Raw genomic sequence first — 17,676 nt, 5'->3', positions numbered from 1 at the left:
TTTGAGAAGCATGAGATAACAGGGTTCAAAGCTTATTTATAAACTCGCTTCGAATGGAGTTTTTCCTTCTTGGTGAAAGATGGCTTCTTTCACAACAGGGCAGCCCTTCCCGTGGCAAAATCATGGCAGCTTTTTCCTAAATTCTTGCTCCTGGACACAAGTCTGTTGCCGAGAACCCATATACGTGACACAGGTATGAAGATAAAAGAACTTGAAATCCTTCTTAAAACAAAATGAACACATTTTAATTTCTTTTTGGCAGTAATTTGTCCCCACAGGCATTTCTTGTCCTGACTACTGCCTACGTGCTTTTACAAGTTTCCCGCTGCTTGCAAGTAATTTTTAATAATTCGCCTCCTAGAATAGTCTTCATCATGGTGTGACCACACACCAAACACTTAATAGGATGATTCTACAACATTAAAAACAATAATGGAAAAGAAAAGCGAAACCAACAGAACCACCATGTAGCCACTATCATCCTCTTGCCCAAAAAGCTGTAAAACCATTATTCTTTTGCCTTTCAAAGGGCTAAAGAATCACAACCTGTGCTTCATCAGCATATGGAGATCACGCATGTCATTGAGAATCACAAGTTTCAGTATCACAGTCTGTTTTTTCATATTCTGTGATGTCTGTGACATAATAACAACGGCCTGTCAACGTTGAGGAATCTTCTTGGTTCTGTGAGATCTAACAAGAAATCAAGCACACAAATTACTGTCCAGGATAGCATTGAATCACAAACAGAAGGTGAGTCTTCTATGGTTCACATTCATTGAATTCTGAAATCAACTCACCCAAAAGAAAAAAGAAAAAGCAAACATGTGAAGTTTATAGAAAACAAAAACTGAGAGAGAACAAAAACATGCTCACAAGCATTCATAGGAATTGTCAACATATTTATTACCACATGAAATTTTGAAGTTAGGAAATATATAATCAATTTTGTTCTTTTAACTCCAATAGTAACGCTCTTTTACAACAGAAGTAGTTAAATGTCATAAAAAAAAAGCAAGATCGAATATTCTGAATAAGTGAACAAACACAGAATTCATGTCGACGAACTTAAGCATTTCAGAAAGTTGAAACTGTCCAGACCGTAAAAAATTACATGAAAAGAAGGAGAAAAAGCATTTATTTGAAGCGTCAGTATAAAAAATGCAATAAAGAGGAAAAGATATGGAAAGAGAAGCAAGCCACAAAAAAAGAAAAAAAGCCTCCTTAGCAGTTGAAGTTGAAGTCTACCTGTCAATGACAGTCCCAACATTATTCCCTTGGTGTTATAGTGCTGTTACTGCTGTATAAACTGTGTAATTGGATAATAGTTCCAATCAACCAAGGAAAGAGAATGTTCAAAGTTCTTGATCAAGTTCTGTCTGCTTTCAGAAAACTTGACTGCATGTCGGGTTGCAAATACGATATGGTAAAAGGAAATTGATTAGTATATCTACACATCGTAAATACCATTAAACATAGTGTTACTAATCACGCGCAGCATGCTGAATGATTAAGACATACAAACAAAGTAAGACAGTCAAACAAATCCAGACATGGCTGCTAGAAGACTAAGAACTCCATTTTCAAACAGAAAGGTGATTACACAACTAGATACTGTACCTTTTCTTAAACCAAGCTGTTCCAGTGATCTTGCTTTAAGTAAGATATCAAGCAAGAGATCACAGAATGCATAGACATTGTATTTTTTTGCCTTCTGGCTTTTAAATCGAGCTTTTGACGCTGGACCCTATCAGCTATAGATTTAGTCATCTTGGGTATCAAACTCTGTATATCAATCCCACGGAACACCTGGAGAGGAGCAGCATAGTTACCTCTGGTACTCAGCCATCCCAATAAAGCACGCGCTTCCTGCACAGGAAAATGAGATTAACGAATATTAAAAACAACCATCTATAGAGCCGTCAAGAGGAAAATAGAACACCAAAAAGGGGAAGAAAAGCACGTGCTTCCTGCACAGAAAAATGAGATTAACGAATATTAAAAACAACCATCTATAGAGCCGTCAAGAGGAAAATAGAACACCAAAAAGGGGAAGAAAGGCATCTCATAGTTCAGTGAGAGGGCTTCCTTCAGAGTAGTTTCCACCTCTTCGACATGATTATCCTCGAACTTGGCATCCCAACCCAAGGTCCTCGAGGAAATGCCACCAGCCGAAAAATCTCTCGTCGCGAAGGATTCCGGTGACAGAGGAGGCTCCACCTCCTCAAACTTGAACTGCTCGCCAGAGCATGCACACAGCAGTGGATATATTTGAGGGTTGTTTGATGCACTCAGAAAAAAAAATCCATGCAAAAAGAATTTCGTGAATATCTTCGAAGATACGTTTGATGCACCAGTGGAAAAAAACATTTCGTGGATACCTTTTAGGACGTTTGATATATCCATGATTTTTTTTACGCTGAAGAAAAATCCATCGATTATTTTCACCATTGAAAAAACTTTTCATCGATCTTTTAGGATGAATTTTCGTGGATCTTTTAGGATGGATTTTTTTATCAAGGGTAAAGCTTTCGTGGATTTTTAAGATGGAATTTTTTTCATGGAAAAAAACTTTCGTGGATCTTTTAGGATTGATTTTATTCATGGGAAAAAAAAGTTTTAGTGGATTTTTAAGACAGAATTTTTTTCATGGATCTTTTATGATGGATTTTTATTCATGGAAAAAAAAATTCATGGATTTTTAGGATGGAATTTTTTCCATGGAAAAAACTTTTCAAGGTGATGGATTTTTCCTCATGGAAACAAATTTTGTGGATGTTTAGTTATGGAAATAAGTTTCATGGATTTTTTAGATTTTGTTTTAATTTGGCCATATTCGGACAAGTTCATTGGAGAAATGGGGAGTTTGGCCGCCCCGAAAAAAAAATTCTTGCTCCGCTCATTTGGGTTTAATCATTTTCTCCTTAAACTTAGAAACATTGACTTTGCCCTCTTTTGACGGCAACAATGAAAAAGAAATGCAATTTTTCTTTCCTACTGAGTTATAAAAGGCAACCCAACCAGACAAATATAAAGCAAATCTTCTCCTGCGACCGGTTATCCAGATAATGGGGATGAAGTGGAAACTAGATCGCAGGAACACTACCGAGAAGATGTGCCAGAAAAGTTTGACTTTGCCCTCTTTTAACGACAAAATGCAATTTTTCTTTCCTAATGAGTTATTAAAGGGAACCCAACCAGACATATATAAAGTAAACTTCTCCTGCAACCGGTTATCCAGATAAACCGGGATAAAGTAGGAACTGGATCGCAGGAACACCACCGAGAAGATGAGCCAGAAAAGTTATTGTGTAATTAAGGTATATTTCTTGAACATCATGAAGAACGAGAATCTTGAAGAGACAGAGTCATTTCAGTATGCGGTTACAAGCTTACTCTTTGAATATCCCGCAGTATTTAATTCAGCCGTTGACCGACTTAACTCTTCGTATCAATGACTAGAAGAGACCACTATGACTGATAATTTCTGGAAAACTGCTGTTTTCCATGTTGCTAATTAAGTTAAGGGCCTTTGGGACAGCTTCTAACATCCGTGAGACCGAGTAGGAGCTTCCCCAGTTGCATTTTTCCTTTGCCCATGCAAGGATCCCTCTAGGGAAGTTTGGCAACAAGAACACCAACAGAGTGTTCCAACCATCCACTTGAATATATCATAATTCTCATAAAGGTAGCCCAATTAAGACCTAACAGGAACAAAGAGGAACATAGTTCTACGTCCATGTTTTCGGATAAACTTAAAAAAGACTTGTTATCAATCATTGCAATACCAGGATTACCACGAACAATTTTTGGCTCAAATCAATACAAGCAACACTCAAGTTCATAGAAGCTGGGGAAAATTGTAAGATCAAATTATATTATGTCGCAACTGCATCAAGTAGAAATTTTCTACGCCTATTCCCTGACACGTGCAGTTTTTTTCTATGCTAGCAATCTACTCATCTTTCTTCTTGCAACAAGCTGCGTTAGTAAAGCTCTTTGTGACACTTTTTTCCATGTCAGTGAATAGTGAAGTTCTTGTAGCGAGGACAAGAAGCCGCTGGATCAATTTGTTCATATTAATCTCAGCGTGAAACAAGAGGTTCGTAAATGTGGTGACAAAAGGAGTATTTATTATTCTTCTTTGCAATTCATAAAACAAAAAAAGAAAAATAGAGCAGCACAATAACTGTGAGTTTTCACCTCAGCTTATGATGGTCTACTCATGTGTTTAACCCTAACCTCTAATTGGTATTTTATTTTCAAATGATCCATTTTTTTACTTTAAATGGTATTACAGTCGGAGCCTTGATGAGTGTCCAAAAATTTGGCTTTGCGGTGAGTGCATAATTTCTTTAAGATTGTCAGATCCAACAGTTGTTAGACCGAAATGAACAACAAACAATTAAATGACAGTAGAAAGGACATTTTTCTTAAAAAACGAATAACAAGAAAGTTTTTTTTTATTAATTGGATTTTAATCCGATCAACTTAAATTGAATCACCCCTACGGGCTGTGCTGCATGGTGTTTTCAATGTCTTCCTCTATTAAATGGAATTAACACTCATACCTATTCCTGGTTGCTCCTAGAAAAGGAGGCCTTTATGTTATAAGTTGAAACCGAATGACACCAACACTCCAAAAGGTCTGCCTGCAAGGTACAAGAGAGCAGATATAGACGAGATATTTTAAAAGCAATTCAGGTAAACCGGAACAGACTCAAGAATACAGCAGGCCTGTTGTCATTGGCAAGAGACAAGCAGTACCACCTTTGCATATGTACATATTGATAAGTTGAAGATACTGAGACTGACATCCATAGTTGCAGTTTTTTACTGAAGTTGACCCATCAATTTGCCATTAGAGCCAATGTAACGATGCATTACCTACTCTCATGTCACTATTTGCAAACCTCATCTTACACATTGAAAGGAAGAGTAGACTAGCCAAACAAATTTATGAATCCAATACATCAAGCAGCCATACCCATGTGGGGTCAGACAAAAGAAATTGATGATGGTACAACTTAAACCATGCATATACAGTTAGAGGTTGTATGACGTGAACCATAGTCACAAAAAACTTTTTGGGTGTTTTAAACAACAAGGTTTATCTTGGGTCTAATACGGCGAGCTTGAAAAAAAGGAAAAATACGGAAAATCTGGTGAGTTTTAAAAATTTAAAAAAAAATAAAAATAAGGGAAAATAAAATAAGTGTTAGACTAATAATACAAACATCAAAAAATAAGTATATTTGCAACAAATAAAAATTAGAAAATGACAAAAAACAGTTTGTCATTAAGAAAAACCTGAACAAATGAATAAAATGAAAAAAAAAAACGCAAACAAACACATTTGTTGTGTTTTTTTATGTTAACATTAAAAAAGGCTTTTTACAATTTTAAACGATTATTTTATTTATTGCATTGAGAAAAACGACATAAAATAATTACATGTTCATCAAGTTTCTTAGAAGATTTATTAGGTCAGATATATTATTTCAGTCCTTGATTTCCAATATCCCTAATGAGACAAAGGGCTAGGAAGCAGGTTCAAACATAACACGAATTGAAGGCCACTGATCTCTCAGGCCACTAATGACTAATCATTTGGTTGCAGCCTATCCCTATGGGGAGAAGAAAGAACTACCTGGAACTTTTTCATATTAATGAAATATTAGAAACATGACATCCGAAAGAATAGTTTACATTCAGTTAAATACATTTACACACTACTGCATACCTGATCACCTGTGGTAGATGGGGAGAGAGAGCACATCAAATGTGGCTTTAAACATTGCCACTATTTGCCAAAATCTCTCAAGCTTTGATTTCCTGTGGAAGCTTAACGATAGCAAAATGGGAAAGTCTCAGATTCACACATATACAGTGATTTGAGTCAAAACAATCGAACTAGTTTTAGCCCCATATCCAGAAAGCTAGCTTGAAATAGAAATATAGAGCAACATGGGAGTTTGAAGTGACAATGAATCGATCCAGTATACAACAACAGCAACAATAAGCACAGCCTACAAAAGCATACCTGTTGCACCTCCCTGACATACTCAAAGTGCTAGTATATTTCATAATTGCCATATAAGTTGAACACAATCCATTGAATCCACCATTACATATGGGTTCAAACATGTGGAAAATCATGTAGGATTCAAACAAACAAATCATGAACGAACACATGACGTCCTTATTATGTCTGTCAAGAACTATAGATAAAACCAAGAAATAAAAAGGTCAAGGTAAACACCAAGTATTTATTTTAAAGGAAAAAGGGTCAACAGAAAGGACCGAAAAAAAAAAAGCTATAGGAAGTGCAAGCTTTATCGCAGCATCAATTTAGATCCTTGAAATTGGAAATAAAATACCAATCCAGGAAAAAAAATGGGTCACATATTTCAGCTATAATTTACAACACAATTTAATTTACATATGGCAACGAAATCTTTATCTTAGCATATTAAATATGAGCATTTTTACTTCAGTCAACATCCAAGCATTGCTTTTTGTGTTCTTTTATGCACTTTAAGTAATTTTCACATCCTGTTGATTATATGGTAATTTTTCTGTTCCTTTATGCACTTTAACTAATCTTGACATTGTGTTGATTATATGGTAAGGGCACCTGATAAATGAAATAATGATTAAATATGAACATGTTTTTCTGCAACAACATAAAATATGAAATGAGTGACCAAAAAGCTCAAACATTTGCAAAATTATTCAAAGTAGAGAAAGCATAAGATCACACCACTATCTATTGCATATGTACCTGTCAGTGAGACCTGCAAAAATGTACCATCAGTGACCATGGAGACAGGATATTTGAGATTTTTCCACATGAACTCAACTGAAGACTTGCACCCACAGGCTACTAGTAAAGGTAAAAATAGCTTAATCTATAGTTAACAGGTTCCTATTCCCAAACAAATATTTTATTCTGGATGTAAGCAGTAGATTGCCACTACTTGCAGCAGATAACCCTACTCCTACTAAGCTTTTTCTAGTGAAATCATAAGGCTATTTCCCCTTCCTAGTTTGGCTTTATTGATGAATGATGATAAGAACCTCCATTCTCTAGTAAAAAACCTAAACATTACACAGTTCCAACGACAACATATGACTAGTTAAACAACTACTATGCATTCTAGTGGATTATCATTTGCCACATTTGAATGCATTGATGAACCCAGCATACATTCACTCTGTTGAAGTCTTTGCCATAATTCATTATCAGCAAATGAGTGTAAACAGGAGTTATCCTTGTTATTTTATTTCTTTTGTGGACCTTTATTGTAATTTTGTTTAGCTGCCCCTAATCCTCATTAATATGGAATTAGGGCGAAGAAGATCAATTCCCTTTCAGAGCTGACAAACCCACCTTGGCCTGACACCACCAGGTCTTCTACTTCTTTTTCTTCTTCCTCACTTCTTCCTCCCTCTTCCTTCTTTACTTTCTATTTTTTTTTCTAGGTATACATCTGATTTCTGCAAGGAAGTAGCCATTGGTGGATGATCAGGGATCTGATTGCTGCTGAAGGTTATGGAGCATGGAGCATACTCGTCTATTCCGAGTTGTTGTTGTCAATGATCATGGATCGCAATTGGTGAGCTACAAGAAGATTTCTAAGTCACGGAAGATCTGAAGTCTTTCAAACAAGTCCAAATTGGGTGAACAAGTCCTCTAGAGCAGCCCTCACATGTTGTTGACGATGTTAGTTCATTCATTTTATATCTGAAATTTTCTTCATGAAATATACGTCAGGTCTAGAGGATTTCTGTTAGTTGTTGCAGTAAACGTCTTGTTGAAGCATGTAAAGATGGGTCTTGGGACCGGGTCTGGATCTAGACCCGATTCAGCTTGTAGCCCTTGTTGGGCCTTAAAGACGTGTAACCCTAATTTCTGGTGTTAATGAAGTTCTAAGAGAGAGAGAGAGTCTGGCAGCTAGTGGGCACCAGACCTCCTCACCCGTGGTTTTTCCCTCTCGTTGAGGGTTTTCCACGTTACATCCGTGTACGATCTTTATTTCTCGTCCTAAAGTCGCCCACACGTCTCACAAGACTACTTTCTCTTTTGTTGTATGGGGTTCATCGTATCTTATGCGCTCAAAATGAGACGATCACATATAATTCACATCACATCCCTTGAGCGCACTTGTCTAGTATTGCATGCTTTTCATAGATTTTCCTCTCGTCAAACGAGTAACTACCTAAAACTGACCATCATACCAATGCATCTAGTTGGCCATGCATTGGTCGTGTCAACCAGTCAGCCATTTATTTCAATTGCATCTAACTGACATTTTCAACTTGATGGTGCGCATGTTGCTTCATCAATATCCTAGAGGAATTCCTAGGTCTCACAGGACTGCTTTCACTTTTGTTGTACGAGGTTCATCGTATCTTTTGCGCTCAAATGAAACGATCACATATCATTTAAATCACATCCCTTGAGCGCAATAGTCTAGTATTCCATGCTTTTCATTGACTTTCCTTATGTCTAACGAGTAAACCTCGTAAAACTGACCATTATACCAATGCATCTAGTTGGTCATGCATTGGTCGTGTCAACCAGTCAACCATTTATTTCAGTTGCATCTAACTGACATTTTTAACTTGATGGTGTGCATGTTGCTTCATCAAGATCCTAGAGCAGTCCTCATGTCTCACAGAACTGCTTTCCCTTTTGTTGTAAGGGGGTTCATCGTATCTTTTTTCGCTCAAAATGACACGATCACAGATCATTTACATAATATCCCTTGAGCGCACTTGTCATGTATTGCATGTTTTTCATGCCATACGCATAAGCTCCTGAAACTGACCATTATACCAATGCATCTAGTTGGTCATGCATTAGTCGTGTCAACCAGTCAGCCATTTATTTCAATTGCATCTAACCAACATTTTTAACTTGGTGCCCATGTTGCTTCATCAAGATCCTAGAACAGTTTACACGTTTCACAGGACTGCTCTCCCTTTTGTTGTAAGGGGGTTCATCGTATCTTTTGCGCTCAAAATGAGACGATCACATATCATTCACATCACATCCCTTTAATGCACTTGTCTAGTATTGCATGCTTTTCATTGAGTTTCCTTATGTCTAACGAATAACCTCGTAAAATTGACCATTATACCAATCAATCTAGTTGGCCGTGTATTGGTCGTTTCAACCAGTCAGCCATTTATTTCAATTGCATCTAATTGACATTTTTAACTTGATGGTGCCCATGTTGCTTCATCAAGATCCTAGAGCAGTTACCACGTCTCACAGGACTGCTTTCCCTTTGTTGTAAGGGGGTTCATTCACATCACATCCCTTTAATGCACTTGTCTAGTATTGCATGCTTTTCATTGAGTTTCCTTATGTCTAACGAGTAACCTCGTAAAATTGACCATTATACCAATCAATCTAGTTGGCCGTGCATTGGTCGTTTCAACCAGTCAGCCATTTATTTCAATTGCATCTAATTGACATTTTTAACTTGATGGTGCCCATGTTGCTTCATCAAGATCCTAGAGCAGTTACCAGGTCTCACAGGACTGCTTTCCCTTTTGTTGTATGGGGTTCATTGTATCTTTTGCGCTCAAAATGAAACGATCACATATCATTCACATCACATCCCTTGAGCGCACTTGTATAGTATTGCATGCTTTTCATTGACTTCCTTTTGTCTAACGAGTAACCTCCTAAAACTGACCATTATACCAATGCATCTAGTTGGTCATGCATTGGTCGTGTCAACCAGTCAACCATTTATTTTTTTATTTTAATTGCATCTAACTGACATTTTTAACTTGATGGTGCGCATGTTGCTTCATCAAGATCCTAGAGCAGTCCTCATGTCTCACAGGACTGCTTTCCCTTTTGTTGTAAGGGGGTTTCATCGTATCTTTTTCGCTCAAAATGACACGATCACATATCATTTACATAACATCTCTTGAGCGCACTTGTCAGGTATTGCATGCTTTTCGTTGACTTTCCTTGTGTCATACGCATAAGCTCCTGAAACTGACCATTATACCAATGCATCTAGTTGGCATGCATTAGTCGTGTCAACCAGTCAGCCATTTATTTCAATTGCATTTAACCAACATTTTTAACCAGTCAGCCATTTATTTCAATTGCATTTAACCAACATTTTTAACTTGATGGTGCGCATGTTGCTTCATCAAGATCCTAGAGCAGTTTCCACGTCTCATAGGACTGCTTTACCTTTTGTTGTAAGGGGGTTCATCGTATCTTTTGCGCTCAAAATGAGACGATCACATATCATTCACATCACATCCCTTTAGTGCACTTGTCTACTATCGCATGCTACGAGTAACCTCGTAAAACTGACCATTATATCAATGCATCTAGTTGGTCATGCATTGGTCGTCTTAACCAGTCAGCCATTTATTTCAGTTGCATCTAACTCACATTTTTAACATGATGGTACGCATGTTGCTTCATCAAGATCCCATATCAGTCCTCATGTATCACAGGACTGCTTTCCCTTTTGTTGTAAGGGGGTTCATCGTATCTTTTTTCGCTCAAAATGACACGACCACATATCATTTACATAACATCCCTTGAGGGTCCTTGTCAAGTATTGCATGCTTTTCATTGACTTTCCTTTTGTCTAACAAGTAACCTACTAAAACGGACCATTATACCAATGCATCTAGTTGGCCATGCATTGGTCATCTCAACCAGTCAGCCATTTATTTCAATAGCATCTAACTGACAATTTTAACTTGATGGTGCACATGTTGCTTCATCAAGATCCTAGAGCAGTCCTCATGTCTCACAGAACTGCTTTCCCTTTTGTTGTAAGGGGGTTCATCGTATCTTTTTTCGCTCAAAATGACAGGATCACATATCATTTACATAACATCCCTTGAGTGCCCTTGTCAAGTATTGCATGCTTTTCATTGACTTTCCTTTTGTCTAACAAGTAACCTCTTAAAACTGACCATTATACCAATGCATCTAGTTGGCCATGCATTAGTCGTGTCAACGAGTCAGCCATTTATTTCAATTGCATCTAACCAACATTTTTAACTTGATGGTGCGCATGTTACTTCATCAAGATCCTAAAGCAGTTTCCACGTCTCACACGACTGCTTTCCCTTTTGTTGTAAGGGGGTTCATCGTATCTTTTGCGCTCAAAATGAAACGATCACATATCATTCACATCACATCCCTTTAACGCACTTGTCTAGTATTGCATGCTTTTCATTGACTTTCCTTATGTCCAATGAGTAACCTCGTAAAACTGACCATATTACCAATGCATCTAATTGGTCGTGCATTGGTCGTGTCAACCAGTCAGCCTTTTATTTCAATTGCACCTAATTGACATTTTTAACTTGATGGTGCGCATGTTGCTTCATCGAGATCCTAGACCAGTTCTCAGCTCTCTTCCCTTTTGTTGTATGAGGTTCATCATATCTTTTGCGCTCAAAATGAAATGATCACATATCATTCACATCACAACCCTTGAGCGATTGCATGCTTTTCATTGACTTCCTTCTGTCTAACGTGTAACCTCCTAAAACTGACCATCATACCAAAGCATCTAATTGGTCATGCATTGGTCGTGTCAACCAGTCAGCGATTTATTTCAGTTGCATCTAACTGACATTTTTAACTTGATGGGGCGCATGTTGCTTCATCAAGATCCTAGAGCAGTCCTCATGTCACACAGGACTGCTTTCCCTTTTGTTGTAAGAGGGTTGATCGTATCTTTTTCGCTCAAAATGACACGATCGCGTATCATTTACATAAGATCCCTTGAGTGCACTTGTCAAGTATTCCATGCTTTTGATTGACTTTCCTTGTGCAATACGCATAAGCTCCTAAAACTGACCATTATACCAATGCATCTAGTTGGCCATGCATTAGTCGTGTCAACCAGTAAGCCATTTATTTCAATTGCATCTAACCAACATTTTTAACTTGATGGTGCGCATGTTGCTTCATCAAGATCCTAGAGCAGTTTCCACAGGACTGCTTTCCCTTTTGTTGTAAGGGGGTTAATCGTATCTTTTGCGCTCAAAATAAGACGATCACATCACATCGCTTTAGCGCACTTGTCTAGTATTGCATGCTTTTCATTGACTTTCCTTATGTCTAACGAGTAACCTCGTAAAACTGACCGTTATACCAATGCATCTAGTTGGCCGTGCATTGATCGTGCCAACCAGTCAGCAATTTATTTCTATTGCATCTAACTGACATTTTTAACTTAATGGTGCGCATGTTGCTTCATCAAGATCCTAGAGGAATTCCTAGGTCTCACAGAACTGCTTTCCCTTTTGTTGTACGGGGTTCATCGTATCTTTTTCGCTCAAAAAGAAACGATCACATATCATTTACATCACATCCCTTGAGCGTACTAGTCTAGTATTGCATGCTTTTCATTAACTTTCTTTTTGTCTAACGAGTAACCTCCTAAAACTGACCGTTATACCAATGCATCTAGTTGGCAATGCATTGGAAATGTCAACCAGTCAGCCATTTATTTCAATTGCATCTAACTCACACTTTTAACCTGATCGTGCACATGTTGCTTCATCAAGATCTAGAGCAGTTCCCAGGTCTCATACGACTGCTTCCCCTTTTGTTGTACGGGGTTCATCATATGATTTGCGCTCAAAATGAGATGATCACATATCATTCACAACACATTCACAACACATCCCTTGAGCGCACTTGTCTAGTATTGCAAGCTTTTCATTGAGTTTCTTTTTGTCTAACGAGTAACCTCCTAAAACTGACCATTATACCAATGCATCTAGTTGGCCGCGCATTGATCGTGTCAACCAGTCAGCCATTTATTTCAATTGCATCTAATTGACATTTTTAGCTTGATGGTGCGCATGTTGCTTCATCAAGATCCTAGAGCAATTCCCAGGTCTCACAAGACTGCTTTCCTTTTTGTTGTACGGGGTTCATGGTCTCACAAGACTGCTTTCCTTTTTGTTGTACGGGGTTCATCGTATGTTTTGCGCTCAAAATGAGACGATCACATATCATTCACATCACATATTTGGGAAGAATGAAAAAGATCACAAAGCTAGTAAAACTTTCAAAACAATTTATAAGTGTCTAAAAATTTCAAATTAGTGAGTACGAGAAATATTTAACATTTTTGTAGAAAAGGTAAAGAGTCATTATCTTTAGAAAACAATATAGTTTTTTCAAAAGATGTGAAAAAGTGCAGCAATTTTGTAAAATTAGAAAAAAATGTCATTAAGTATCACAAAATTTTATGTACCACTTTTACCCAAAAAAAACCAAAAAGAAAAGTGCTAGATTTTAAACTTTTTAATCATTCAAAAATTTTAAAAGTTTCAAAACAATGACTTTTGAAAGGTTTATAAGCATTTATAAACTTCAGAATTAATTAATGTATGAAAATTTTGACATTTTGTAGGAAACGTGAAGAGTTATAATTTTTTAGAGTAATAGTCTTTGCAAAACGCCTGAAAAAGTGCAAGAATTGCGTAAAAATAGAAAAGATTTTATGAATAGCGAAATTTCAAACTAAGCATATACCTCACCAAAATCTATAAAAAAGGGCAGAGTTTTAGAAACCGGAATAAAACATTTGTAATATTTCCAAACAGTTCGAAACCATTATCAATTGCAAAAAAAAAGGCAAAAGTTTCATCATGTTGTAGAACTTCTAAGAGTTATGAAATTTTTGAATGTTTGTGCAACCAAATTTCAAAATTGTGTTTCGTTAGCAGCTAAAGCATTTGTTGTCACATATTTGAAAAGTTAAAAAATTTCAGAAAGTTTGTAAAAGATTACAAAGCTGGTAAAACTTTCAAACAGTTTATAAATGTTTAAAATTTTTTTAAATTAGTAAATACGTGAAATCTAACATTTTTTGTAGAAAACGTAAAGAGCCGCAATCTTTAGAAACATATGAAAAAGTGCAGCAATTTTGTTAAACGAGAAAAACTTTTATTAACTTTTGCAAAATTTCAAATAGCACATGAATTTCACAAAAGCCTACAAAAACGTGTTTTATTATAAAAGTCGAAACAACATCAAAATGTTCCAATCCTTCAAAACTTTATGAGTTGAAACAATGTTTGCAACTTTGCAAAATTACAAAATGGTTTAAAAGAAAAACTAGGTCTAATATGAAGTTTTAAAACTTCTAAGATAGTAAATTATGTAAATCAGAGTGCTACTTTTCAAGTAATTAGGAATTTACAATTCACCAATTCACCAAAATTTACAGAAAGTGCTAACTTTCTAAAACGTTTTCAAAATTTCGAACAGTTTGAAACCATTTGCAATTGTAAAAAGAAAAGCCAAAAAATCATCAAATCGTAAAACTGATAAGAGCGAAATTTTGAATGCTTCTTACGAAGTAATTAGAGATTTTCAGAATATTTGATCAATAAGACTTTTCAACCCATCAATTAGTTCCAAAATCCGCTTCTCCGTAGATGCAAAAACATGTCTCAATCTTTGTTACCACACCATTGATTCATCCTTTACAGACATATATGTTCCACAAGTTTCCTTGTCAAAAAGCTCATGTCTAAACAGTCAAGGGAGCATAAATGATATTTCCCAAGGCCAATTCTAATCTACCTCCCTGACAGCTGATCATGTACAATACAATCTGCAGGAGAAAATGTGTATATAATTTTATATGTAATTTGACCAATGAAAACTAGATTTACGACAAGAGAGGGAACATGGTAAACATAATCAATACGTCACCTACCACCAAGACAAGAGTTGGAAGTAATCTAACCATATTTAGTTATGTACATAGAAGAACAATTTGCCGTTTTAAAAAATCCAATACAAGAATAGCAATTTTAGTACTGCTCCAAAGTACCAGCACCCTACCGGTATGACACCGATACGGGTGCGGCGTTGACCATGTCGAGTATGATCAACATACCCGAGGTCGAATCCGACCATTTTCGAACTCGATCAAAGTTGACCGAGTCCAAAATGGTCCATCGCATGTTTTTAAAAAACCATTTTTTCCCTAAAAAAACCATTTTTTCCCTCACTCGCACGATGTCTTCGCCCTCTCGCCTCCCCCTGTCCTCGCCGCTCTCGTCCCTTGCCCATTCGCCCCTCTTGTCCTGTGTGTGTGTGGTTGTACCCCCACACCCAAGTTTTTGGAAAATGGTTCGTATCCATACCCGCACTGGCACCCGTACATGTACCTATGTGACATAGTTTGCAGTCATATGAAAAGAGGCACCAGGAGAATGGAAGCTACCAAAGTACTATGACCAAAAAGCTTTTGAATGCTTTAAAGGATGTTACCACAAAACTGATTGTCTCCAGTTGAGGAGATTTCTTTTACTTGCACTCATGTTAGGTGTCTTCCATCTCATTTTCATCCCCACAAGAGCTAGCAACATACATTCCTTTTATTTTTCTTTAGCACTAAGCAATTGAATTTCATGTGTCACAGTTCTTTAATTACAATAGTTGCACCGAATATCGTTCATCCCTTCTCATTTCAAATGACTTCCCACTAGGGGTGGGTACCGGGCCGGGCCAGGCCGGGTACCGGGCCTGGCCACCAAAAATTAGGCCCGGCCTGCCGACCGCCCTCCTCCAGCCGCCGACCGACCTCCTCCTGCCCGCCGACCTCCCTCCTCGCTCTTCGTTCTCCTTCCTGCAGAGACCGTAAGGCGTTTCCCCCTCCCAAAGCCCTAAACCCTCTTCCTTCTGCACCTTGTCGACGTTGTTGTGCAAATCCCTCACACCGTGGTCGCCTGACTCCGGAGATGAAGTCGGATACTTCGTGTGAAGTCGATCATCCGAATGAAATTGGTGGCGATGAAGACATCTGACGACTTGTGCTGCTAGTAAGAGCTCGAGCAGGTGGCGATGCTATTGAAGTAGAACAAAGATCAGCAAGTAGGTGGCATTGACGAGCTTTGATGATCCGCGGATGGCCAAACCAGAGGGTGAAGCATGTTGGAGCTGGGTTGCTGTGCGGGTCGCCGGGAAGGGGAACTGGGAAGGGGAAGGAGAGACGAGAAGGGGGAGGGAGACGGGAAGGGGAACTGGCCAACTGGGAAGGGGAAGGGGGAGGGAGACGGGAAGAGGGAAGGAGAGACGGGAAGGGGGACAGGAAGGGGGGAAGCAGGAAAGGGGGAGGGAGACGAGCCGGCCCGGGTCGGGATTTTCCCGGCCCAAACCCGGCCCAAACCGGGGCGCAGCCCGGCCCGACGCCCAGCCTTATTTCCCACTACCTCATCTTCTACCAAATGATTTAGACAGTGCAAGCGCAGAGACTTCTACACAATTTCCTCCCAATGACTTATTTTTAACGTATTCTGCCATAAGTTTGGAAACAATCCAAGAAGCCCCTTTAAGACAGCCTTCATGTCAGTTCTAGACCATAATTGTATGTCTCAACAAGCAACACACAACATTCTTAACTTAGCTTAATAATAAAAAGTTAAAGACTTACAAGAACTGACATAAATAGAGTGCATTAACAAACCAAGCAGCTTCAACAATAACAAGCCACAAACCATAAGCATACAGCTTTGCAATGGTAGACTATTCTGCAGCATTTCCAATGTAAGATAGTACAATCTCCACAATGTCATAGTCTGTGACTTATGTCTGTCATATAACTCGTATACCAGCAGTTCAAAAGGTTATCTCAGCATCAAAGATTGCTAGTGGAAATAATCATTCACCAGTAAAGCCAATCATGCTTTACAAGAGTGCAAAAGTATCAGCCTACTGTACAACAAGAAGTGCCTTAAGCAGAACGATGTTGTTGTGACTATTGTGTCTCAACAACACAACTATGATTGATACATAAATGACCTTCACTATCCCATGATAACATGCAGCAACACTTAGAAAGCAAGATTAAGTCATTAAACCCTTAAACAAACTTCAACAACAACATATTTCTTTCAAAACAAACCTGAACAAAGACGTCCAACCAAACAACACAGCCACTGAAAGAGTACAAACAGTCTTATTTAGGAAAAACACTGTGATCGACCCCCTCCTACGTCAACAAAAGGTTCAATAGTGTTTCAACCATAAAAGAAGAGCTATGCCTAATATAAAGTTCAAAATCCACGAGTAGTAAATTTTACAAACTTTGAATGCTATTTTCAAAGTAATTAGAAACTTTCCATAGACTTAGTCTAACCAGATGTTAAATTTTGTAAAAATTTTGTGAAGTCCATAAAAGGTCAAAATAAAGAGGGATCTACTAACCGCACCCTTGCGTGTAGGTCTGCCCAATCTGATGTTGTATTGCAGATTCTAGATGGCTAGAGTATCAACAAAACGAATTCTCTTCTCATGGTTTATGTTCATGCTGCAATCAATGGTTGTCCGTCAATATATGCAAAGCTTCACTAAATAATGACACAATATGCTTATATAGATGTTTTACCAGCCTGATTATAAAAGGCATAGTTAGGGATGTGGCAGCTATTCCAGGTTGTTAAGATCTGATAGAGACCCTGATTATATTCTTGACATAGCCCACTACACTTGACATAGACAAGATAGGCTCAATAGTATTAGCCAATGATTTCACTTGTAACATATTAATTATAGAAAATTATTAACATTGATGAGTGTATAGGACATTAGGCACTTATATGGGTCGGACTGCTGCTGCTAGAAACAATGAAAAATGAGAG

At 37.8% G+C, this 17,676-nt stretch overlaps 1 protein-coding gene across 20 annotated transcripts in view; it reads right to left on the bottom strand.

The window, feature by feature from the left end:
- Window positions 1-368: 368 nt before the first annotated feature.
- Window positions 369-17,676, bottom strand: part of LOC116245032 (probable LRR receptor-like serine/threonine-protein kinase At1g06840) — a 30,843-nt gene continuing 13,535 nt past the window's right edge. For 4 of the 20 annotated variants that reach the window (XR_007572237.1, XR_007572233.1, XR_004170367.2 and 1 more), the window contains 4 exons: window positions 5,744-5,844; window positions 4,572-4,652; window positions 1,833-1,869; window positions 369-1,398 (listed from right to left, as the gene is read on the bottom strand). The gene's annotated coding sequence lies outside the window, so the exon portion shown is untranslated. Of the gene's footprint in view, window positions 1,399-1,620; window positions 1,665-1,832; window positions 1,971-2,106; window positions 4,031-4,571; window positions 4,653-5,743; window positions 5,845-16,940; window positions 16,975-17,242; window positions 17,519-17,676 lie in introns of those variants that run through there. The other 16 variants (XR_007572242.1, XR_007572239.1, XR_007572238.1 and 13 more) reach the window with 12 other exon arrangements.

The sequence above is a fragment of the Nymphaea colorata genome, unplaced genomic scaffold, assembly GCF_008831285.2.
Source record: "Nymphaea colorata isolate Beijing-Zhang1983 unplaced genomic scaffold, ASM883128v2 scaffold0464, whole genome shotgun sequence".
Classification (NCBI taxonomy): Eukaryota; Viridiplantae; Streptophyta; class Magnoliopsida; order Nymphaeales; family Nymphaeaceae; genus Nymphaea; species Nymphaea colorata.
This window is presented reverse-complemented; position numbering and strand designations above follow the sequence as displayed.